Below are 12,095 nucleotides of genomic sequence, written 5' to 3'. Positions count from 1 at the left end.
TGTTAATTTATTATTATGTTATCATTGATTGACTATATCATTCAAGTTGATAGTTTGCTGTGATTTTAGAATCTGAGAAGCTTAAAGCCAGACAGACAGAAAGTCTTTGGTACACGTGCTGTAAAAGAAACAACGCACACATCTCCAAAATACACCATGTTTGAAAACTAACCTAGTAAACTTAAAGGTAAAACATTATTTGTTGCAGGACAGACTTATACAAGTGGTTATGGTAACCCTGCCCCCAGAATAGCATAGTGTACTTCAAGGTCACTGCTTGTTGTAAGAGAGTGAAATTTCTCCCATTGTAATGACCCCTGGCAAATATCAAGCAGTAATGCAGCTGCAGTTCCCATAACAACAGTAGAAGCTGTCTTGGCAACTTCTTATTAACTTGGAAGTCTCAGTACTGTACAGTAGTTGCCACAGAATAGAAATCGGACTCTCTTCACTACAGGTTTCAGTCCTCAAAAGCATGGGTGACTGGATATAATTTATTGATTCATGTAGGCATTGTATCTTTGAAACTCTGAAAGTCACAACATCACATAAAGAGTACTGCTGCAGAGCACACTATTGTTTTGCAGCTGTCTGTATGTTGTTTGAACTATTCCACTGGCTTAGGGGTTTTGCTTCTGATTACATCACCAACATGCTGGCTTTGACCAACCTATCTGTTGTTTGATCTTTGCTCAGCAGGATGAAGTGCACTGGCATGTTTGAGACCAAATTACCACCGTAACAGCTATAAATATTTGCAATCTGTGGGTCATGCTGCCAGCGCTAGAAGTCTAAATCTCAAGATGCACTCACTCAAAGCACTCCTCAAAATGGAGAACATCGACATTTGTGCTGTAACGGAGACCTGGTTTAAAGTAGCAGAAAGCACCCCTGCTTTACCAGGCTATAACTCATTCCACACCTTTTGGCCCCGAAACATGGACTGAAGCTCCAAAGGCAGTGGTGTCTCCATATTCATAAAGGATGTACACACCTCCAGACAGGGGAACCCGCAAGTTTTTTTGCAGTGGGGGGTGTAAACCTAGAGCCTCTCCGCAGCCCTCCCCTACACACACACACACACACACACACACACACACACACACACACACACACAGCCAGCCATTCCAGTGTCCCATTACTTGGCTATTTCTCCCCAGTTGCCATAAACTGTTCAAAACTCTCAGTGCACATACTGTTTTATGCTTTACTTCTACAATGATTGCAGATATTTGGATTTAATTTACAACTTTTATTTTCAAATTTTATAGCAGAAACACTGATAGACATCTGCTAAACAAAACAATAATCTTGAAATGAAAACAGACTTAGCATTAAAACTTCTCTACCTTTGAAACTCACATTCACTGAAACAGCATTGAAACCCACATTCAAAGCAAATGCATCTGGCCACTGGCCGGTTAGGTTTACCTTTGGGCTGTTTTCAAATCTTAGGCCCCTTGCACACATTTTTAGGACTACGCAAAAGTTCTTTGATTCACCTTCATGACTCTATTAATTATAATATATAATAATTGAATTATATCCCTTGTATAATACAGCACAACTTAAGAGTGTTTTAAACTTATAGTTTTGTACATTTTTCCAGTAAGCAATAAAATAAAACATATGAACCAATAATAACAAACTGCCCAGTTCAGAACATTTTAACCATAAAAGGCCACTCAAACTTCTGTTTATAATCCAGTATCAGTCAATATGCACAATCTCTGCAGAAGTAGGTCATTGGAATAATTCCACATTAAAGAGATCTGAAACTAATGAAAAGGTTTGTGGAAAAAACAACTTTATATTTCATTGTTTCATCTACAAATTCAGTGCCTGCTGCCCATAAAGAATAAATTGCCTGTTGCATTAAAAAAAATGGCAAGCTGGTATGTTGCAGTAGGGAATGGGTGACAAGCTGAAAAACAGTCATCTTATCCAAAGGAGGACATACTCAGAACTGCTGCACCCCACCCCCTTAAAATAAAAATCTTCATGCTGTGGGAGTAGAACCTACAGCCCTCTGTATCAAGATGCAAGTATGCTACCTGCTGTGCTACTAACACTGCTTTAAAATTCTATACCACAATAGCGATACTATTTAGTAAACAAAACAGTTGCACATTTTAAGCAGACTTAGCATGAACAGCAGTAAACTTCTCTCCTTGACAATCACAATTCCTTGAAAATGGACTTGAAAATAAATTCCACCTGCTAACTGTAAATAGGGCATTTCAGTCTCTCTAGCATACAGGCACACACACTTCAACCTCTTAATGTAAGAACTCTGGACAACGCCTAAAATAAATAGGGACAGATTATAAATATTGCTCTCATGGACTTAACACAATTGCTAGAATAACAAGATTTGTGTTAGTATGCATTTTTCTAAAGGATATGACATCTAAAACTCAACTGTTTGTTATTATTTAGCAACTTCAATCCTTTTTAGGAGGAATATGGGGCAAAAATCTGGACCTTCTGCAAAAACCTGGACAGCTGAGGGGTATGCTATCTCCCTTACATATATAATATGTATATGTGTGTATATATATATATATATATATATATATACATATATATATATATATATATATATATATATATATATATATATATACATACACACACACACACACACACACATATATATATATATATATATATATATATATATATATATATACATATACACACAACGCACAGACTTACACACACCATATCTCTCAATCTCTTAGCACAAGAAATCTGGACAAAGCCCGTTATAATGTTGGTGACAAAGGCCCAAAACTAGGAACGTATTTAGAAAGTTGCTAGAATAACAGGATTTGTGTTGGAATGCATTTTCTAAAGGTTATGAAGTCTGAAACTCAAATACATGTCATTATTTAGTAACTTTAATCCTTAGCTCATCCCAGTGATTTGTCAAAAAAAAAAAAAAAGAATTTATATGAGGAACAGACCAAAAGTATAAGGCAAAAATCTGGGCATTCTGTGAAAATCTGTACAGTTGAGAGGTATGACACACACATACATTCCCCTACCTCCTTAGAAAGTGGATAGAACAACAAGGTTTGCATTAGTATGCATTTTTTGAAGATATGAAGTCTAAAACTCAAATGTCTGCCATCATTTTCTGACTTCAGTCCTCAATGATTTTTCAGAAAAAACATAATTTTATGAGAAACAGAAAATATGAGGCAAAAATCTGGATGATTGCAAGGTATGACCTCCCCCACACAATCATACCCCCCCTCTTTCTGGGTGACCGTTGCACTACACCAATAGTCAGTCCCTCCCTTCTCAGATCCGAACATAAACTAATCACTGTGGAAATCCACATCTCACCCACACCCCCCACAAAAGTAACCACCTTAAAAAACTTCTCTAAAGCTGACTTTGGACTCCTAAAAACAAAGGGGGCTAACTTCATAGCACCCATGCCAATGGAAAGTAGCTGCGTGACTGCCGAATCATACACCAGTGCACTGTACGAACATGTACACAAATGCATGGAATTAGCCATACCTAACAGAACCAAGGCGCTCTCCTCCAAAAAATGAAGTCAATCTGGTGGTTCCCTGCCATTAATAAACGTTGCAACAGAAGGAAGAAACTGTTGCAGAAAAAGGTGAAGTCCCAAGACTGGAAAAACTCCCTTATTAGCCTCAGCAAAAAGTTGAGATCCCTCATCAAGGCCTCTAAAGCCAGCTATTAAGGCAGAATTGCGGACACTAAAAACAGTCACAAAGCCTTCTATAGCTATATCAAGAACCTCCACGGCAATATCCAGATTTGCTTTGAGATACTGCACAATGGTACCTCCTATACCTAGCCAACAGATATTGCCAACATACTGGCCAACAGATTCAGTGCCAACTTTACCCCTCTCTCCCCTTCCCTAAAGGACCAATCACAATACCGGAAGAAAGCCAGGCACCCAGCATTACTGCAGCACAGGTTAAAGCTGCATTGTCCAAGGCCAAGAATACAGCTTCCATGGCACCCGGTAATATCCCTGGCTGTGTTCTGCATGAACTACAAAGCGAACTAGCACCGCATCTGTGTGTCCTGTTCAGTCATAGCCTCACCTCAGGCTTTGTCCCTACTGAATGGTGCACTGCTACAGTCATCCCGCTCCATAAAGGGGGAGCGACTACAGACCCTGGGAATTATCGCTCCATTAGTCTTACAAGTCTGATATGTGTAGCTATGGAGTGCATCATCATGGACCTGATTAACAAAGATATAGGAAATATCCAAACTCTAGACTCCATGCAATTTGACTTTGTGAAAGGGAGATCATGTCTGCTCAACCTGGTTGACGTCTTTGAGTCAGTCACCAGGGCTGTGGATGATGGAAAGGCAGTGCATACAGCCTACCTTTATGTGGCTAAGGCCTTTGATACCATTCTTCACTCAGGAATTATTGATAAATTCTCCAAACTAGGCATCAACCCTTATATCACTAGGTGGGTTGCAAATTGGCTCAAAATTAGAACACACAGTGTGAAAGTAGCGGAATCCAAGTCAGACTGCCGATCAGTCACAAGTGGAGTTCCACAGGGATCAGTCCTGGATCCTCTCCTGTTCGGCATCTACTTCTCAGAAGTCCAGGCAAACACAAAGGGACTGTGGCTGACCAAGTTCGCAGACGACTGCAATCTGGGAGCCTTTATTAACTCCCCCAGTAATGCAGACATCCTACAGAAAGGCCTCACTGAGACCAATGACTGGTGTCGAAACCATGGCCTTAAGCTTAACGCCAAAAAATGTGTTGTCATCCCCTTGGGTAAAAACCTCGGTTCCCGCTAATTACCACATAGATGGGAGCCCACTGAACACTGAAGGGTGTTATATGACATCTGGGGACACAGGTTGACAACAACCTCTCCTTTGACCACCACATTGCCACTGTGGTCAGAAAGTACTTCAAGGGTTTTGCATCTAGGAAGAAGAGGTCATCGTCTCTTTCTACTCTTCCCTCATTAGACCAATCATAGAGTATAATGCCCCATTTGGCATGTCCCTCACTAGACACCTGCAGCAGCTAGAGAGGTCACAGAAGTACCTCATGAAGAGGATCCTAGGCATTAAGCACATGGACAGACTCAAAAGACTCCAGCTATTCTCTGTCTCATATTGTCTACTTATTATCTGTGTCACTGTGGATATGTTTAGATAGAGATGTCTTGAAATCTTCTAGAGTTTTTTTTTTTTTATCCTTTATGTCTGAAGAAAGATTTTTAAAGATGGCTGCCCAAGCCTTAAAAGGCCATTTCACCAAACACTGTTTTAAAGTGTGGCCTATACAGAGAAATATGCTCAGGTTGGGAGCATGGTTCTTTGATGGGAATACATCTTTTCAAGGGATGCAGTATCCTTCATTCAAAATTTTATATATTGGTGAACTGAGTAAATAGGGAGAACTTTCTGTTGTAGGAAGCCACTTTACCTTCTGCAGAAGAAGGCAGTGGTGCACGCAGACATCAGCAAGGACAAATCTCCAAATTTTATTTACAGTGGTATGTAGTATTTTAGTGTTGTGGGAAGAATGGAAGACCAGGAAAGGAAGAACATTTTCAGCTTTGAGTAGAACATTTTTAGCTATGGCCAAAATGGCTATAGGGGAAAGGAGGCAAGAAATTCTATAACATAGCTTCATTTGGGAAAGGACTTTATCCCCAGCATTGTCTGTGTGGGTAGGGAAGGTGAGAGAATGGTTACGGGTAAGATCAAAGTATTTCTGGTTGGTGACAGTGGATATGGTATTGTTTTGGTAATCTGATCTTGTAAGTGTGGGTAATGGAGGGTATTTTTGAGGGGATGTGAACATAACTATGTTTTTTTTTTTTTTTTTGGCGTAATATGTTTATCAGTTGTGGCTCAGTGGCAGAGATTGATGAAAGACTGGTATAAATGGGTTTGCAAACTGTTGGGACATTAGTTTGAAGTAGGAGAATGTCATCTGCTTATAGTACAAGTCATTGATGATCACTGAGAAGAGAAGGGGGGCCTAGCAGAGAACCTTGAGGAAGACCCCTGTGTTAAGAGTGGCAAGTGAGGACAGGAGGTTATTTGAATGCATCTGAAATGTTCTATTCTTCAGATAACTGTGAGAACATTTAATGGTATTTTGGCCAAAGTTAAGTTTGGCAAGCTTGAAGAGAAGGTTGTGGTCATCTATTTCAAAAACTGTAATTCTCTCATTTTAGTAGTAGTGTGTGGATTTTTGTCTGTGTAATACTGCCACCTTGTGGAGCCCAGTGGCTTCTGTGTTGTACAAACATGAATCGGTACTGGAGTCTTGCTTTGCTTTAGGTTAACATATTTAGAAGCATGCATGTTAAAACCTTCTTGGGCCCATTACATATTGGGAGAAGGCCTGGGCCAGATATTAAAGTGCAACCCCTCACCACCCCATTTTAACTTTTCCATAGAGGCATCTTGTCTTAGTGTGGTATGCCAGTAGATGCTGTTGCCCCTTGTATAGCCACCAGTAGGAGAGATAATGGGAGCTATGGCAGGTACAAGAGCAGCGAGAAAAGAGTTTGGTTGGGGAGTGGCCTAAGCAAAATAGATACCAGTATGAAAAACAGTGGTAAAATTACAAATTAACAATGTTTAAACAGTTTCAGTAGTTGAAAAGGCCACATCAGCAAGGAAATTTTATTCACATAGATGACTCGAGTATAGTCAGTAGACTACTGGCCTGGAATGGAAAAGGATAAACTCTCCTAATGTAAAATCATGTATTTAAGATACAGTGGAATTTTATGGTCTTTATTGGTCTCAGATGTTTGATATGTAAAAAGTCGTCATTTTCTTATTTTAACATGTTTTCTTTAAATCTTCATGCATTTATTTACAATCTTTAAAACTCTAACTATTTCCATCAAGTTGCCTGTGCATTTTTCCGACAAAACTTTCTATAAAATTTAAAATCAATGCGCTGGGCTTTCTCAGAAGTGTGTCCAGTGATCACATAAACATCACAATCAGCGTAATCTATTTGCATACTTAAAGGGTGACTATCTTCCAGTGTAGTTAACTTTATCCCAGAATTTTTTTCTCCCTGTAATATCACTTATATCTGGTTTAATTCTCAGAAAGTGTTCAGTGACCTGTGGTTTCTCATTTCTGTTATGTCCATGCTACATATCAAGAAGGTTATTACCCTCTCTCCTTCCAAGTTTCACAATGTTTTGGTCTGTGCGAAGTACAATGCACTTTTGTAGTTTTCATGGTTTGTTGCCATCCACATTTTCTTTCTGAGGCTGCATTTTAAAGCATAAACAATAGCTAAAAAAAATAATTTTTCTAGAGAGCGAGTTATTGGGAGCAACCCTTATTTGAAGAGCAGGAATTTGTTATACTACAACACTGTGTGAACGAACTTGTAGGTATTCATTTTGTTTGGTGAAATGATGTTTTTGTCCCTGTAACTGCAGAAAATATAGGGTACTATATATGAAATGCTATAAGTATTTTCTCCTCCCTTCTAACTCTTTGAAGTTACAGCTGTCATATCTGCTAGACTTGCCTGAGAAGTTGTAACACCTTAGAAGGAGTGTGTGGATGGGTATGGAAATTTCTGGGAGGCATACTTTTAATTACTTAACAGAATCCTGCAGTATACATACGGTACTCTGAAAAAATGTAAATGCAGCATGAAGTGTTTCAGCAGCTTATATTTGTTACACGTTAAAGTAATGCATTGAAAAAATGCTGACAGTTTTTTCAGATACCGTCTAAGAAGCTAGCCACTCATAGCATAACCACCTCATCTTCCGTCTAAGATGTGTTATTTTTTATGGGGACACTATCTTCATTGTAGAAACAAGTCAAACAAACTAAATAACATAACTGTTAGTATGGCATCCCCCATTGTGAATGTTTCATAGTATAATACATTTGTAAGTGATAAGAAACACTTAAATATTCTGATGTATTAGTGTTGAACGGAATCAAGACATGATGAAATGTATACCAGTATATACTGTTTCATTTCTGGATGATGTTTCCCTTTAAATGGGCAACCTCTGGTCCATACTAGGTTTTAACTCATGTTGTCTGATTCTTTCTTACTAACCTATTGTGGTCCCATGAGTAGATACTATGCCCTTGCATGTTTGCATTATTTGCATTAGAGGTATTGCTTCAGTGGCATTCACCACATCATCTTATACTGTTTTTCAAGTGTAAAATTGTATCTGACGTAGGGAGTTCATTTGTCAGCAATCTGTGGGTCTTGGATCCGATATCGGATCCGAGCCGGCAACTTGTTTCAAGCTAATGGATCCAAGCTCCTAGCTGCTCCCTTCACCCATAATGCCCTGCTAACCCTTCATGACCTCAGATCTAGTTTGTTGCGCTTGTGGATAGCTGGATCCCCTTGAGCTCAGCAAGTGAATCGTCAGATAAGTTCATATTTTCTGTCAAACTTTCCTTTTTTCTTTCAAATTTTAACGTTTGTAAGTGTTAGGTACCCTTTAGTATAAAAATATTTTTCTTTAATTAGTTCCCTCCCTTCGTTTGGTCGTTAGTGAGTGTGTGTATGTGTTGTGTTTTTGTGGCCTGTGTGTTTGTGTAGTTCTACCTTTTACTTTAAGTATGGCTGAGGCCCCAAAAGCCATTTTCTCGAAATGTACCGAGTGTGGCCATAAGCTCTCCCTGGCTGATGGCCACACTCGGTGCGTTCGGTGCCTTGGGGTTGAACACCTCTCCTCAGGCTGTATCATTTGTGCAGCGTTCAACCCCAGGGCACTGAAAGAGTGGAGGTCGAAGCTGGTCTTGGCGGGACTTTTACCCCCGGACTCAGCTCCGGCCTCCGCTGCTCCCGTGGCTCCACCACAGCCTGTGGTTGCTGCCATTCCTGCCCCCCTTCCTCCGTCTGGGACTCAAACTCCCGCTAAAGCGTCGGAGGACAGGAAGGCCAGGAGGGAGAAATGGAGGAAGAAGCACCATAAGCGGCGGGCCGAGACCTCCGTTTCGGCCCAGCCAGCTAAGCGGGCTTCTCCCTCCACTGCTAGGTCTCCTCCTCCTCGGCTCCGATCTCCCTGTTTCTCCCCGGGGCCCGAGGAGGAGGAGGCCCGATCTCCATCGAGGTCATCGAGGCGGCATTCCAGGCCTGCCTTGGTGACCTCTTCGAGATCTACCTTTAGTTTGTCCGATGCAGACTTGGACCGGATGATGCGAAGGTTCATCCAGGCCCCAGCTGCAGATGGGTGTGCTCTTGCCTCCCCCCCCTTCGGGGGGGAGCTCAACACCTTTTTTCCACCCTATTGCTCCTTCTCTGACCCGCTATCTGGGTTCGGAGCGTTCGGAGCCGAGCAGCATTGGAGCCGGGGGTGGGTCGGCGCCGACAGTACTCGGTACTTTGGATCCGACCCTGCCCTCGAGCCTGTCGGATCCGACCTCTCGGAGCCGTGGCCCGAGCTTCGGATCCGAGGGGTTCAGTGTGCCTTCGGCTCCGTCCAGGTCGGAGCGCAGTGGTCCTTCGGATCCGATGGTCTCGGCGCCGGTTCTGATCCCTTCATCGGATCCGAGTGGGAGCCAACTTTCGCATCCAAGAGAGAGTGGTTCTCCCTCGGCCTTCAATGTTGTGGAGAGGGCTCTTTTGAGAGCATCCGGACCCCGGTCCTTGTTTCGGCTCCTCCCTGCACTCCCTCTCTGCTGGGCCAGGCTTCCATCACCCGGCCAAAGGGACAGCCTGCTTCAATGTCACAGATGGTTCCATTGGAACAAGATGTTGCTGGCGAGGCCTCCTCGGACAGCCCCCCCGAGGAAGTGCCCTGCAAGCATAAGTGCAAGAGGAGGCACGTGGACTCCCTTGAGTCCTTAACCAAGGACACGGACTTGGAAGAAGGGGAAGGCTCCCCAAGATCGCCCCCTGAGGATGTCTCCTTTGGAGACATCATGGAGATGCTGAGGATCAGAGGTGGGTGGTCTGCCCCCAAGTCTTCCTCTGACGAGTCCGTGTTTCTGGAGGCATTCAAAGCAGGCCCGTCTACCTCTTGGGTGTCCCCTCCGGCCGACCCCCTGGTGGACCTCATCACCACCAGGGCGTGGAAGGATCCGGACACCGTGGAGCCAATACCAAAACGCCCGGACAAAATACTTAGCCCCCCCTCAGACTGATCACACTGGAGTAAGGGCCCCCCCGTAGATGCCATGTTGACGGCGGCAGCCACGAAGAGGGAATTGGCTCAGGAGAGCCCCTCAGTCCATCCACCGAGCAAGGAGTCCCGCTCGATGGACCGCTTAGGGAAGCGAGTTTTTAGTTCAGTGACCTTCTCGGTAAGGTCTCTGAACTATATGGCACATGTCATCAGGATGCAGCGGGATCTTATCAAAGAATACGCTGCCTCTCCCCCCCCCCCCCGAGTCCATGTCGGCGGATGACGAGCAATTGTACTCCACCCAAATGGCCACTCTGAGATCAATTTCTAATACCTCTATGCGGCTATTGTCCCACGCCACAGAGGGAGCCGCTAGGGCTAGCGGAGCAGGCCTAGTCATGAGATGTCAGGCCTGGCTCAGTCATTGTGACTTTGCGGAGCCTTTTAAAGCATCCTTTGCGAACGCCCCCTTCGATGGTTTTGCCCTGTTTGGCAAAATGGTTCACGAGACACTTGTACAGAGCGAAAAGGACGGGAAGACGTTGTCTGCCATCGGAGTCCGCTTCTCTGCTCCCCAGCGGCCCTTCTCGAAGAACCAAAAGGGTCAGAAGAAGATGTGGTTCCGGAAATCGCAACATTCCCAACCCGCTCTGGACAACCAGTCCTACCGTGGCAGAGGAGGACAGGGAGGATGCCGCCCCAGGGGCAGTGGGGCTCCGAGAAACTTTGGGTCCAGAGAACCTTTCTCTGAGCGGCCCGCGCAGCAGCCCTGAAGGGTTGCCCGGCTGCTCCACTCTGGAGGCAGTCGGGGGCGCTTCTCGGAGCACCTAGCGGCATGGGAGTCCATCACTACAGACTGCTGGGTGCTTCGCATTATATCCAGAGGGTACAAAATACCATTACTCCATGTTCCCAAACTCAAAATCCTCCCCGATGTACCACCCGATCAGAGGGAGGCCGCAGCTGCAGAAATTCAGCAGCTGCTAAGAAAAAGAGCCATCCAGCCCATCTCCCAAGACCAGCTCGGATTAAGGTTCTACTCCAGGTTCTTTTTGATGCCAAAAAAGACTGGGGACTTGAGACCGATTCTAGACCTTTCCCACTTGAACCTGTCAGTAATCAAGGAAAAATTCCGAATGGTCACTCTTCAATCTATTCTTCCCCTTTTAAGGGAAAACCATTGGATGTGCTCTATAGACCTCAAGGATGCGTACTACCACATTCTAATGGACAGACGATCCAGGAGGTTCCTCCGCTTCCGGCTGGGAGCCAGTCACTATCAGTTCAGGGTCCTTCCCTGTGGCCTCAACACAGCCCCCAGGGTGTTCACCAAGGTATTAGCAGTGATTGCGGCCCACCTGAGACTCCAGGGAATACAGGTCTTTCTGTACCTGGACGACTGGCTCCTGACCGCCTCAACAAGGCATCTGCTTTGCTCAGCCAGAGACTTCTTTCTCTGCCTAGCTCCACAATTAGGCATTACCATCAATGTCGACAAATTTCTTCTGGCCCCAACACAAGTCATAGAATTCATAGGTGCCAGAATAAACACCAGAGAGCTACGAGCCTTCCTAACCTCCGAGAGAATCCGGAATTTGCAACTCCATGTGCGGGCCATCCTCCAATCAGAGACTTCTCCAGCGGAATTGGTCTTGAGGGCACTAGGCTCCGTGGCGGCAGCGATTACGCTTCTTCCATGCACCCGTCTGAACATGCGGGTACTGCAATGGACACTTCTAGTGCAATGGTCCTTTCTATCCCTTCCTCTTCACCACCCCATTGCTATCAGCAAGGTTTGCAGGAGGGCTCTATTATGGTGGCTTCAAGCCTCTGACCTCCATACGGGCCGTCCCTTCTGCACCTCTCCCCCTCTCGCCACGGTGACCACGGACGCCTCCCGCCTCGGGTGGGGGGGCATTATTCAGGCAGGACAGTCCAAGGCACGTGGAACAACACAGAGACCTCCCT

The 12,095-nt window shown here is 44.3% G+C and overlaps 1 protein-coding gene across 1 annotated transcript in view; it reads left to right on the top strand.

Moving 5' to 3' along the window:
• Nucleotides 1-12,095, top strand: part of LETM2 (leucine zipper and EF-hand containing transmembrane protein 2) — a 1,071,376-nt gene that overhangs the window by 114,714 nt on the left and 944,567 nt on the right. The window lies entirely within an intron of this gene.

This window comes from Protopterus annectens, chromosome 1.part0 (genome assembly GCF_019279795.1).
Source record: "Protopterus annectens isolate FY-2018-M chromosome 1.part0, PAN1.0, whole genome shotgun sequence".
Lineage (NCBI taxonomy): Eukaryota > Metazoa > Chordata > Ceratodontiformes > Protopteridae > Protopterus > Protopterus annectens.
The sequence above is the reverse complement of the archived record's forward strand: the minus strand, read 5'-3'. Positions and strand labels throughout refer to the sequence as shown.